General features: G+C 55.2%; 1 protein-coding gene and 1 long non-coding RNA gene across 5 annotated transcripts in view; one reads left to right on the plus strand and one right to left on the minus strand.

Moving 5' to 3' along the window:
- Window positions 1–1273: 1273 nt before the first annotated feature.
- LOC132656785 (uncharacterized) lies at window positions 1274–3553 on the minus strand. Its single transcript, XR_009594491.1, has 2 exons — window positions 2497–3553; window positions 1274–2401 (listed from the first exon to the last, which is right to left on the minus strand). It is a non-coding gene; the product is annotated as an uncharacterized LOC132656785 (long non-coding RNA).
- Window positions 3554–3785: 232 nt separating this feature from the next.
- Window positions 3786–13501, plus strand: part of Sipa1l2 (signal induced proliferation associated 1 like 2) — a 143256-nt gene continuing 133540 nt past the window's right edge. For 3 of the 4 annotated variants that reach the window (XM_021648411.2, XM_021648429.2, XM_060391794.1), the window contains exon 1: window positions 3787–3971. The gene's annotated coding sequence lies outside the window, so the exon portion shown is untranslated. Of the gene's footprint in view, window positions 3972–13501 lie in introns of all 4 variants that reach the window. The other variant, XM_021648419.2, reaches the window with a different exon arrangement.

The raw sequence follows: 13501 nt of genomic DNA on the forward strand, positions 1-13501 counted from the left end.
GCCCAGTGTCTGGGAGCTTCTAACCCACCCCCCTGACTCTGAGGGCTGGGGTGACAGCCCCTTCTGGGTTAACATATAGCTTCTGCTCATCCTTCCTCCTCCTCTCATCCTTCCTCCTTCCCTGTACAGAAGCAATGTGACCTGGAACAGTGAGGGGAGCTGGCCCTCCTTGTTTGGTTGAAGGCCTGGCCTGAAGACACTGGAGTAGGAACTGTAAGTAGCTTTGGCCGAGAGTTTAACTCACCAGAAATCACTTCCCCAGAGAGCTTATGTGCAAATGCTCAGTCTGTGCTCAATGAACGGATGATGACGGAGACAAGCAGACAGACATGTACACAGACCATGTACAGCACTCCTCATGTGTGAACACACCATTAAGACCAGGGAAAACTTGGTCTGCTGAAAGGTGCCCGTCACCAAGATTTCTGTGGTTGTTTCTTAAGACAGGACCTCACTTAGTGGCCCAGGCATGCCTGCAGCCAACTATGTAGTCCAGGGTGGCCGAGAGCTTGCAGCAATCTTCCCACCTCAGCTCCCAAGTGCCAGGATTACCGGTGTCAGCCATCCTGCCCAACTTTTCTGTAAGTTTGATCACTCCACTCTCCAGGTCTCTGTGGAGACTGGGAGTGCTTTAAGTTCACAGTGATGTTTTCTGTATCTGTTCACTGCTTGTATCTGCTCCCAGTAGAAACCTAGCTATGCTTCTGCCTCCTTGCTTAAAGATTGTCTTCTGTTCCTGGAGTGGCCTGGGCAGAGCAGGTTTCTTGTGTGCTTACAGAGCCGAGGGTTTGGCAGTGGCACTCCTGAGCTCCTGGGATGGCAAGTACATTGTGCCATACAATGGCAACTAGCAGGTGATGCCCCAACACACTGCTCTCTTGGTTTTCACTTCAAGGGAGCACGGCTTTGTTCTGGTCAGGACTAGTGGTAAATCACATGTCCAGGGACAGCAGCCAATTGTCTGTGTGTGTGTGTGGGGGGAAGATACCTGCCACTCAGGCCCATGTACCAAGGGCTCTACCTGCTGACCCATTCCCCCACAACTGAAGCTACTTCTTCAAACCTGTTGGGGCTGGAGAGATGGCTCAGTGGTTAAGAGCGCTGGCTGCTCTTCCAGAGAACCCGAGTTCAATTCCCTCCACTCATGTTGCAGCTCACAACTGTCTATAACTGTAGTTCCATGGGATCTAATGCCATTTTCTGGTGTGTAAATGTACATGCAGGTAAAACATCCATAAACACAAAATACATAATAGACACAAACAGGTAAGTCTTTTCCAGGTGCGGTGGCACAGGCCTTTATTTCCAGCACTTGGGAGGCAGAGGCAGGTGGATCTCTGTGAGTTCAAGGCCAGTTTGGTCTACAGAGTGAGTTCCAGGACAGACAGGGCTGCACAGACAGAATTTGTTTCAAAACAACAATACCAAGCAGCTAAAGAAACAAACAAATAAGCGGCCAACCAAAAACCCGAAAGTTGCAGGGGTGCCATTTGTTGTTGTACAAGTCCATGCGCTGTTGTGAGAGGCTTCTGCTGTGGGTGACGGGGAAGCACAGCCATCGGCTGGACACATGAGGATGAGCCCAGCCCCAGGCAAACAGGACCAGCACAGGAGAGTGGCGTATATGTGTGCATTGCATAAGCAGGGACCGTGCTAGGTCAGAGGGCATGGCTGCTTTCCAGGCAGGCCCTGTTCCATCTCTCTGGGTTCCCAGTCACTGGCACTGTTTCTTTATTTCCCCATTTTCTTTTTTTCTGGAGCTGGAACTCTGAGCTTTATCCATCAGTCCAGGGCACGATGGCCAAGCGACACTGCCCGTCCTCTTCCCCACCCGACAGCTCTGGCAGAGCTGTTGCTGGCTTCCCCAGGGTTGCTCTGCAGACACCAGCTCTCCCTGCGGATGCCAGAGTGCCTGTCTGCTCTCACACTGCTGCTTGTCCTGAAGCCTCATACCGCGGCCAACGGCGCTCTGGCTCTAACATCAGGCCCTGAGCTATGTATAGAATCAATACCTATTTGTTGCAGATTATGACTATTCACTTGGCATAAAAAGAAAAGCTGTAACACGAAGGCTGGAGTAGAAAGGGAAGGAGGAAATAAGGGCAGCTCTGCATCTTGACTAAGCTGGCTGTTGAACTTTACCGGCCTGCAAAGCATCCTTGTAGGTTCAATCTTGTGGCTTGTTAAGGAAATTAAACTGGCAAACATATACAAGCAGCAGGAAGGTTGGCTGACCATCTCAGCTCCTTGGACTGTCTGTCCCTTTCATTTTTATCAAGACGGATATAAGAATTATGTCAGCAGCCGTCAAAAAGTGGGAACTGGAGAGCAAGGATTCCTCGAGTCTGTTTCCTTAGAAACAGAATCCGCGAACCCGGAAGAATTCCCAGCGAAATGAGGCCTGCGAAGGGAAAGGAGAGGTGGCTTGGGGAGAGTGAACGAGAGATGATGAGCTTGCCATAGCTCACACTGGCTTGAGCGATTGTTTGCACTCACGTGTGGTCCCTGCATGAGTGCAATGCCCAGGGAGGCCAGAAGAGGGCTCTGAGCCTCGGGGACCCAGCGCAAGGGCAGAGTGCTCCTGCCTGCTGAGGAAGCCGGCTCACACTGGCTTTTAGACGAGCTCAGCTGGATACTTTGTGGTTGGTCTTTTCCTTCGAAACTTCAGCACTCACCTCCATACCTTTGCCAGGAGAGGCATTTGACAGTCCTTTCTGTAAGACAGCCCGAGCCATACACTGCCCTCCTCAGCGGCGCTGTGGCCGCCGTCTCCACCCTGCGGCGGCCTGCACGCTCCCGCCAAGCAGGGGCTGGTAAAGAGGCCGGCTTCCCAGGAAGCTCAGCACCACAGGTCTTTACCAGGCTTCCCGTCTGCCGAATGCATAGACAACCTTGCAAAGCTAGGTACGGGGCGACCCTGGTCAGGAAAGGACCTCAAAACCTGGGGCTCTCCCGAGCGCACTGTCTCCCACAGGGGGCCGACACGTTTCACGGGGCCCGCGAGTCACTCCTGTATTACAAAGCGGCATGTGAAGGACTGACTACGTGCGCGCCACTGAAATCGGCGGGTGGGGCCCCTCCGTTTAAACTTTACCAGGGTGTGTGCGTGGTAGGAAGCACTGCCCGGGGAAGGAGCGATAACGTTATGACCTTATCTCGTCCAGGGAGTTCAAAGTCCCAGACAGACCGATGGAGATTCCGGGGCCGCACGGGGAAGCGCTGGGAACCCAGCCACCTGCTCGCGCCGGCCGGCCGGGGGAGGACGAGGCGGGAGCACGAGGCGCGGGCGCTTCCGGCAGGCGAGGGCCCGCTCGAGCGTCGCACCGGTCCCTGGCCCTCGCGCGGACCGCGGCTCGGACGTCTCCCGGGCTTGGACTTTCCGGGGCCGGGCACCGTGCGAGCGCGCGGGGCTGAGGTCCACAACCGGAGAGCTGGGGTCTCTCCGCGGGCGCCCCAGGCCGCGAGCGCTCCGCAGCCGGTGGCCCGTCCCCGCTGGCCGGTGCCTCGCGCTCGCCGCGATCGGAGAGCGGCTCTCCGCGGACGCTCGCGCGCGCCCGACGGCGCCGGGCCAGTCTGGCCGGGAGGCGCGCCGAGGGCCGTGGGCGGAGCGCTCGGGGCGGGGCCTGCTCGGTGGGCCAATGGGCGTGGGCGGAGCTCTGCGGGCGGGGACCGTCCGGGCGCCGGCCAATGGGAGGGGTCGGAGCGCTCGGGGCGGGGCCGGCCGGGGCGCCGGCCAATAGGCTGGGGCGGCGCGCGCGGGGGCGGGGCCGGGGCGGGCGGCGGCGGCGGGAGCCGGCTGCAGACGGAGCCGGGCGGCCGAGGACGCAGCGCGGCGCCTGGCGACAGCTCGAGCCGCGGGCGCGGCGGCCGCGCGGGGAGCGCGCCCATGGGCAGCGCGGGACGGCGGCGGGCGGCGAGGCCCCGGCTTCTGCGCGCCGGCCCTGGCGGGGCCCGGAGGACGCCGCTCGGAGGTGCGTGCGGGGGGTGCGGGGCGCGTTCGCCGGCGCGGGGCGCGGGGACCGGACCTGCCGGGCTGCGCTCAACTTGCGGGCCGCTCCCCCGGGGCGCCCGCTCCTTTGTACGCGCGGGCTCCGGCCCCGCGGTGCGGACCGCGTCGGGGAGCGAGCCGCAGCGCCGGCGCGGTCGCCGCAGCCCGGTCGCAGGACCGGGGACCCAGTCTCTGCTCACCTCCCCGAGGGCGAGAGCCGGGGACAACTTGGCGTCACCCGCGGGGAGACGTTTGTCGTCACCAACCGGCTCGGGCTACGTTAATTCAGCCCCGGCCAACGCCAGCACGGGGGAGCGGACAGCAAGTGCGCCCTCAGCCACCGGCCCGGCGACACCTGGTTTTGGTCAAAGCAGGTCGTAGGCGCTTTGGGTTCTGCTTAGAGCTGACGCGGTGTGGACGGGGTGGCGGTAGGGAGGAAGAGTGAACCCCGAGAGAAGAGGGCGAATTGAACGGCACCCCCCAAACCGAGTCATCCCCGGAGAACGGGGCGCCTTGGTTATTCTCATTGGTTCTCCCAGGAACTTCAAAATAGTCCCAGAAACGTTCCTTTTGTCTGCGGTTTCACTTCTAAACTTTAACACTAGATGGCTTTCTTATGACAGGCATTTAGTCCACTGCCCACTTGAGTTTCCTGCGTCTGCAGTCTCTGCTGGGATTTATTTATTTATTTAACCTCTTACAAATTGGAATGAAAGGAAGAAAGTCTCCCAAACTGCTGCTTTGTTTGGAATGTAGTGCTCCCCCACACGGCTTCAACCGGCCGGCTTTGCAAATACAGGAAAGTGGGCTTTGATCTCTACCACCTACAGCAAAGATGACGGAGCGGCTCGGTTTGCCCCGCTCTGCATCGCGTTTTGAGTTATTTGGAGAATGCACAGTTCTTGGGTGGGTTTTGGTGATTACGCTTGGCTTTCTACCTGTGCTGTTTACCCGTGGCTGGGTTTAGTTTGAGGGTTCAGGAACAGGCAGGGATGGGATCTGTTGCAGGAAAGAACAATCATCTTCAGTTTTGGGTGCATGCAGGGCTGCTCCTGCCTGAGGGTTGACCAGCAGCGTTGGAGGAAGATCCTCAGTCCAGTGCGTCTGCCTGAGTCATACCGAGGATTGTGTCATGGCCCTCTCCGTTTCCTTCTCCCCTGAGGAGATCTGGTTCTTCTTTCCCGGCACAGCTCTTTAATGATCACTACAGTTGTCTCTGGTTAACCGACCCAGCGGCCACCGCGGAGCCCTCCGTTCTGGGTTAAATACTTTGTGGGGGTCGGTGGATTGGGAATCTAACAGAGAAGCTTGGGTGTGCTGCACATTACCCTGCCACAGAGCTCCGTTCCCAGACCCACTTACTGTGATTTCAAACAGTCGCCAGTCTATTGTTACCACTCCGAAACAGTCTTACTGAGCTGCCCAGGCTGACCTCACACTGGCTTTGAACTCGTGCTCTTCCTGCCTCATGGGTGGCTTGGATGACAGGTGTGCCCTGCCACACCCCAACTCTCCTTCAGTACTTTTGCTCCATAAGTACCCTGAGAGAGAGCCCAATTCTTGCCCTGGTAGGCAGGCTTATTAGCTGAAGAAATTGGAATTTGGCTTTACAGTTGTCATTTCTTGTGTTTCTTGCTTGGCTTAAAATATGACACGTTAAATCTGTATGTTCTAAATTAGAATGCATTCATAAATAGCTGAAGGGGAAAAGCCCCAACTAGGCAGACATCTGGGAAGTGGGAAGGTCCTGATCCTCAGTACCCACCTGCCACCTATAGACGGGGTGAGGAAGCCCTGTAGACATTTGCTCCAGAGGATGAAGAGAGCAAGCGGAGCGTTAGGGGGTGGGGGTGGAGCTCCCGCTGGGCGCCGGGCCTGGGAGCTGCGCTGTCTGGCTGGAGTGCATGATTTTTAGAACAGGGTTTTGATGTTGGAAAGCGTTAGGCTTTCGGCAAGAGCATTAGTTTCTGTACTACGTAATTTTTTATCATCTTGGTCAAAGCTGTCGAAGGTGCACCCCCACCCCCCACGCACTGGTACTGTTTGGCATGGGCTGTTTGATGCCCGGGCTCAGTCACCTTTCTGTAGCTTGGGGAATCCTGTTCACCTGAGATGAAAGGGCAGTTGGTTAGATCTGGCATCTGTTTCTGAAATCTAGGAAGTGTTAGCACAGATGGCTCGACAGTGCTGTGCACAGCCTCACAACTGGCCTGGGAACTGTGCTTCCGTTCACTTGGCTCAGCCCCTCGCCTTTGCCCAGCAGTGGTTGCTGAACCCAGCATTAGGAAGCCTGGAACTGACTGTGTGACCTTCTCATCTCTGCCTGTGGTGGCTTCAGGTCTTCACAAAGACAGCGGATTTGAGGAAAACGGGGCCTGTGCTTGTTAACTTGAATGAAATATGAAGTCAGTCCTTAAAGAATACAGAAGAACCACATTCCAGATTTTCTTCCTGTACCACATGGCATTTCCTTGTTGGGTGAGAAGGAAGAAGGGTAGGAACCTTGAGGGGGAACTCTCTGTAGTTCACAGGTGATTTTGGACAAAGTTCCTTTTGCCTCCAAAACTGTAGGTTCCTTTCTCTCTTTTTTCATTTCATTTCAAGTGTGTCTGTCTGTATGTGTGCATGGCATGGCCATGTGAAGGTCATAGGACACCTTCTAGAAGTTGATTCTCTTCTTCTGTCGTGGGCTTCTGGGACTGAGGTCAGGCTTGGCCTTTACCCGCGGAGCTATCCTGCCAGCCCTTGTTGTTCCTTCATTGTTTAAGATACGAGTATTAGAGCAAAGAAATGTCTGCCTGCCGGGGTGGTTTAGACTTCCCATGATTACGAGCTCTGCTAGATTCCGTGTATTGTAAGTCTGTGTATGGGGAACGTCCTTATATGGCTTTATAGTTCCTAGGCTTACCTTTGAAATGAGTGACTCAGGAGCTGCTTTTCCTGCCAATTGCATTTAGCTACAACCCTTTCTAAGCAGAGGTAACCCTGCGGTGGGAATTCAGATGTCTCCCAACTTCATGGGTAAATTGGTGTGATGGCCTCTGAGTTCAGAGTGACGGGCGTGACGAGAGCTGGAGGAGGTCAGAGCTGGCGCTGCGGGGCTTTCCTTCCTGCCGGAGTCCCTCTGTAGTGCCGGCTGCTCCCGAGACCTGTTTCCTCTGCAGCTTTATGCAGAAAACTGAGCAAGGGGCAGAGAGACAGGCTGGGAGCGGGCGTGACTGTCACATCAGCATCTCAGCGCCAGAAAGGGCTTAAGCTTTACACGGTTCCTGTCATCTGTAAAATGTAGAAAGTGAGGCCAAGCACTCTGAACTCTGCTGAGCCCAGCACTGGGGAGCAGGCAGGGAAATCAGGAGTTAAAGCTACCCTCCCCTGCATAAAGAGCACAGGGACAGCCTGGGCTATTCGGGATGCTGTCTCACAAAATCAACACAAAAGCAGATTTCAGGATGCTAGACTTATATGCATTTGACATTGCTACCCTGAGCACATTATTTAAGTATGCCTGTGTATATTAATTAAATTAACTGTAGCCATTTTAACTATTGTCCTTGCATTTAATCAAGATAACATAAAGCTAGATACAGTAGCCCTTACCTGTGATCCCAGCACTGGGGAGGCTGAGGCAGGAGGATTGCTACAAGTTTGAGGGCAGTCTGGACTACAGAGTTGGGACTCTGTCTCAAAACAAGAGAAGAGAAGAAGAAAGTAACACCAAAAGAGATGTGTATTGGGTCAGGCCCTTCATGGTGTGTGTGACTGTGTGTGTGAGAGAAAGAAAGACAGAGATAGACAGACAGACTTAACTGGAGAGAGCGTTTAGTTACGTCACACATGCTCCTCTGCCCACACACACCTCTTCCCTTTTCATAGGACAGTGTCGCTGAGGATTGTTTTAGAGCACAGCCCACCTTACCCACATTTCTCTGGTGCTTAGATCCCACCATGGGGTTTCTGACCACACTGAGAACTGAACCTGTGGCCTGAGCACAACCAGGCAGGTGCACTGAGCTAGGCACCCCACCAGCCCCACTCAGCTCGCTTCCAAAGGCAGTGGTTATCCGGCAGGGCCTGTGGACATGGGGTAGGATACCACGTTTTGATGGTTTCAGCACCCAAAAGTTCTAAATTTTTATTTGCAGTGCTTGGGGTTGAACTCTGGTTTTACACGTGCTAGAGTCTACCACTGAGGCATACCTGCCCTTCTTTTAATGCTTTTATTTTGAGACAGAACAAGTTGCCCAGGCTGATCTTGAACTCATTTACTAGCCTAGGAGAGTCTTGAACTGACTTGGGGTCTTTCAGCCTCAGCTTTCCAAGGGGATGGCAAGACAGAGCTGCACCACCAGGCCTGACATTTGGAAGTTTCTTGAGCTCCCTGTTCATTGTAATGTCACCTCTCTGGGGCCATCGGAACAAATGCTCTAGAGCAGAGCGCTCGGCCTTCCTAATGCTGTGCCTGTACTGCTTCTCTTCAAGGTGACCGTGTGGTGACCCCTACCATAAAATACTCGTTGTTCCTTCGTAAGTGTGCTTTTGCTACTGTTATAAATTGTAATGTAAATATCTGATATGCGACCCCACAGGTTGAGAACCCTTGCTCCAGAGAGACAGTTCATCTCTGCAGTGAGCTTGTTACAGTGAGCCCAGGCGCCAGAGCCCTTCCTTCTGCCTGACGTTGAGCACACAGAGTAGAGCAGGGCGTTCTGAGGCCCCGGGCCTGCTTGCTCTGTCTGTGTTCGTGGCTGGCCCTGCTACTGTCCTGCTGTGCCCCAGGGGCTCACGCAGGTGCTTCTGTCCTGTCCTGTGACAGTCACTGTGCCACGCTGTTCCCTTGGAGTTAGCTCTTCCTGGAGTGTGTTTTGGAATTTGGTTCTGTTATCACCTTTGCCGTTCCTCTCAAAGGAGTGCTGCCTGGGGCGGGGGGTGGAGATGCTTGTACCCATGTCTGGCCGGGTTTGAGCCTGGGACCCACAGGAAGGAAGGAAAGAGCCAACCCCTGAAAGTTGCTCTCTGACCTCCACACGCAGCACAGCACGCATGCCTCCCCTCCGCTAAAACACGTTAAGAGAGAACGTGCACTGCACCCTTTAGACGTGTCCCTGCGCCCTGGGGATTAGGCACGTTGCCATGGCACCCAGAGTGTGAGCCTTAGCCACAGGGCTCCCTGCTGGGCGTTCTGGGAATCATGTTCTCGTAGCCAGGGATTCGTGCAGGTGTGTGTGCCTGTGTGACCTGCTGAGTCTTTCCCCTTCCCACAGGTTGTTGTGAAAGATGGCGCCTGACTTGCTCTGCAGGTTCTGCTGACAGGCACTCTGGGTCAGAAGCGCCGTGTTTTAGTGTGCCCTGGTTGGGCCTGCTTCGCTGTCGTTAGTGATTAGGACATGTATGCTTCATGACTGACTCACTGGTTGGCCCTGACCGGTGGCCAACCCTGTGGCGTTGGAAGGACAACAGAAAGCTCAGGGAAGAAACGATGGCGCTGCACGTGGTTCTTGCGCTCAGATTTGCATGGTCTTGCTCAGACATCGAGGGCAGGAGCCACTGTTCCCCACTCTCTTCTTGGGTAGTGCGTGTGTGGGTTACACTTACTGTGGACAAGGCAGCGTGAGGAAGGGAGGGCTTCTCGGGTTCACAGTGTGCAGGTACAGTCCGTCATGGCGGAAAGGTGGAGCAGGACGGCAGGCTGCGGTCAGGAAGGAAGAGAGGGGCGCTGGTGCCCAGCTCACACTCTGCTCCTCATGCAGCGTGGGCCCCGGCCATGGGAAGCTCATTTCCGGGGACTCTGAAGACACAGTTGAGTTCACACGAGTCTAGAAACCCGCAGCCATGCTGAGAGGCTGGTCCCTTGGGTGACAAGATTCCAGATCCCACTGACTGGAACCATTCAGCGCAGTCTCCTCCTGCACCGCTATCCCTCAGCCGTAGGGGCTTCTTGAGCTCTGTCTGCGTTTCCCGCTTTGCATGCTTGCCACCCCTCCAAGGAATGCCCTTTAACTGTGGTGAAGTCAGCAGTGCAGAGTAGGTGAATTAGTTTACCACTGCCAAGGCCAAATACCTGACACAAAGCAGGGCGAGATGATTGTGTTCACCGTTTCAGAGGTATCAACTGTCACAGCCCAGCAGCTCACGGCATGGCGGGCAGGAAGCAAAGAGTGGAGGGCCCACTGTAGAGCAGGCTCTCCTGTTTCCCTGTCATCCAGCCTGCCGAGCCCATGGGATGGCCGCCCTCCTTCACGGAAGGTCACGCTTCCCAGTCAGTGCACTGGAACTGTCCTCACACACTCACCCAGGCGTGCGCCTTGCCAGCAGGTGACTGTAAGTGCAGTGAGGTTGGCGCTGTCTATTCAGGTCTCCGCTTGTGAGACGGCCTCCTTATGCCCCTCCGTCCAGTGAGCAGTGGCTGTCCTGGAGGAGGGTCTGCAGGCCCTTTCCACTGCACAGTCAGCTCTCAGCCGTCAACAGCCGTGACTCACACCCCTGCCTCAGAGCTGGGGTCCAGGCGCCTTCACAGCCCCCAGTTAAAAGGCCAGAGCAAAGCATGAGTGTTTGGATGTAGGCCCATGCACGTGGGCTCTCGGGCACACCCAGTGATCTGTTGTTTGGACTTCTGGGAGGTGTGCTGTACCCGCTGCCATGCTGGCAGCACAGTGTCTGCTTCTCTGTGCTCCCAGGCGTGTTTGAAGTTTGATTCCTGAGGAACGGTGGTTCCAGAAGAGTTCCGGGCCACAGAACTCTTGAAATGTGTAATAAGGGATTTTAGGAATTACAGTTTTGGTTGTTCATCCAGGGTAAACACTACTGTTTCAAGTGTTCAATGCCTTAGGCCCCCAAGCAATGGCTGTTCTGTAGAGGGTTCAGTGTAGTGCTTTCCACTGCACAGTCAGTTCTCTGAGTGTTTGTGTGTATGCACACGATGCATGTACATGTGTGTATGCATGTGTCTCTGTGTGCGAATATGTGCTGCTGGGCATAGTGGATATGGCTTTTGACCCCAGCACAGAGGCGGGCAGAAGCTGGTGGCTTTCTGTGAGTTCAAGGCCAGCCTACATGGCAGGTTTCAGGCCAGCTAGGGCTACATAGGAGACCCTGTCTCGAAACTAAAATAAAGTACACGCATATTTATATGTGCTGTGCTAGATCTCAGTGTGCACACGTGTGCTTTATCATGCCCAGATGTCCTGAACATCATCAAATATGAGCAAAAATATGAGTTTTAAGAAAGATGCTCTTAAAAGTGAGTGGACATGGAAGCATTTTCTCTTCCCTCCTGTCCCCTCCCCCGGAATGCCCTCCTGTAAGGAAGCAGGTTTCCTGGGTCCATGGTAACTCTTTATGGGCTCTGTGTTGTATGTGCTGTCTCTTCTGGGTCTCTGGAACTGTGTGAGATCCTTGGTTGGACGCAGGGAAGGGGGTGCTTTCCTCCTTGGGGTGTTTCTGGCTTAGCTGGGTTACAGAGGAAGCCTCACACCGTCATACCCACGTCCTGCACAGAACTGGCGGTTGCCACCTACCTGTGCACACGAGACAGTCAGAAGCGTATAACGAGCGCTGTCTCACAGTGTCGCTGTCTCTGTGTGACAGAAGGGGCCTGTGGCGTGCCCTGTCCCTGGCTTGCCTCCTTGTGTTATGGCTCAGGGTGAGATGTCCCCAGAGGCTGGTGCTGAGCACTTGTTCCCCAGATGCTGTTTGAGAACCTTTAGGAAGGGGCCGGACAAAGTGGACCAGTGGGGCCTGGCCTTTCGGTGTCAGCGTGGGAGAAGCTGTTCCAATATGCTTGAATCCACGGTCCCACAGTACCCGAACTCAAAACATGCCCCAGAGCAGGAAGGCAGGCACTGTGCTGCCAGTGTGGGCACCTGCCTTCCGTGAACACCCGAGCACTGGCTATACATCGTGCTTTACATGCCCGAGAGCCTCATCTTCCACGGTAACAGTTTCAGTGTTTGGCCATCGGACCAGCCTGGGCTCCTGTTTCCTGATCCCGCAGAGAGGAAAGCAAGTTGCTGCATGTTCCACTGTTCTGGTATCCTCAAACTGTGAGCCACAAGAGGCCATCTTCCCCCGGATTACTTCTTACCAGGTGTTTGCTCCTAGGGACAAGGAGAGCCTGCCAGCCCTTAGCTGCAGGGGCAGTGGGTACAGGAAGACAGCTCCCAGCCAGCCGCTATACTACCTCACTGTCCTGGCAGGGTGCATCTCTCCTGATGTGCACTTGCCCCTGTGACTCCTCCCTAGAGCATCCTTATCTGTGGGCGGGGCCTCCCTGCTGTGTCCCCTGTACTTCAGAAGTTTTTGCCATAACAGTGGGTCCTGGCCACCATGGTTAAATGACTGCAGTTGTGAGTCTGGGCATGAAAGCACTTTCTAGGTCTTAAATTTTGTTGAAATAAGCTGTAGCTTCCACTGTGACTCATCCTAAGTGGCCTTTCGCACTTCCTCCTGCATCGTTCCCAGGTTCACAGGAAGTGGCTGCCATGGGGCTCTGGAGATGCCGCTGCAGGCGGGGGGGGGGGGGGGGGGGCGGGGGGGGAAGTCCTGCTGAGAGGTGGGCAGGGCTCCGCCATCCAGGGAGACTGCTGAGGCTGTGCCCACAGTACTGAGGCATTGGGGAAGGCCCACCTGCCACCCACTCCCCATGAGCCGGTGGGCCACCTCTCTCGGTGTAATTTTGGTCCCCCAGGGTGGGCCCAGCGCTCAGAGGCTGAGGGGGAGGCTAGGTGCTCTTGGCAGCCTTGGCTTGGACTAAGACAGATGACTGGAGGGAAATGAGCTGAGTTGTAGCACTCTGTTGTCTTTTAAAATTCCTGCCAGCAGTGGGTATGTTTGAACGTTTGCAGATTGTGGGCACGCACCCTTGCTTGTGTGTTCTTAACTCAAGACTGGCAAAGTCCATCAGGATGGACAGGCACCTCTATCCACAGTTTTGCTTTTATTTGAGACGAGGTGTCATATAGCCCAGGTTGGTCTTGAACTCATTCTGCAGCCTCCAATCCGATCCTCAGAATCCAGATGTGCTCCTCCACACCTGGCGTGTGTGGTGCTGGGTGGGACCCAGGACCTCCTGTGAGGAAAGCGCAGTGCTGCTGCGCCCTGCAGCTGCAGCTCTAACCTATCTCGCAGTAGTCCTGCCCTCATGTCCAGCAGAGCGGTGCTCGCTGTTCTGTGTGGGATCTGATCATGCTATGAGCAGAGCTGGCTGAGGGACCAGCCATCGCATGTGAATACCAGGGGCAGGCATGCGCTGGTTACCAGATTCTCCTTCAGAGTCTGTCTAAGGCATGCTCTATGAGCCATGGTCTGTTTTCCGTCTACAGGTTCTGAGTAGGAGTGAGTGAGACTGCAGGAGAATGGAGAGCGGGGCACAAGCGAGGCAGGTTCCAGACAGTTGTGTGTGAGCGTTTCGTGTCTGTTCTTCCTCACCCCTCCCTTGTAAATCAATAACTTGATAAACTGTGTGTGTGTGTCTACACGTGCATCTGTGCATGCAGGTGTGTGCGCACGCCTTTGGAG

The sequence above is a fragment of the Meriones unguiculatus genome, chromosome 10 (assembly GCF_030254825.1).
Source record: "Meriones unguiculatus strain TT.TT164.6M chromosome 10, Bangor_MerUng_6.1, whole genome shotgun sequence".
NCBI classification, from domain to species: domain Eukaryota; kingdom Metazoa; phylum Chordata; class Mammalia; order Rodentia; family Muridae; genus Meriones; species Meriones unguiculatus.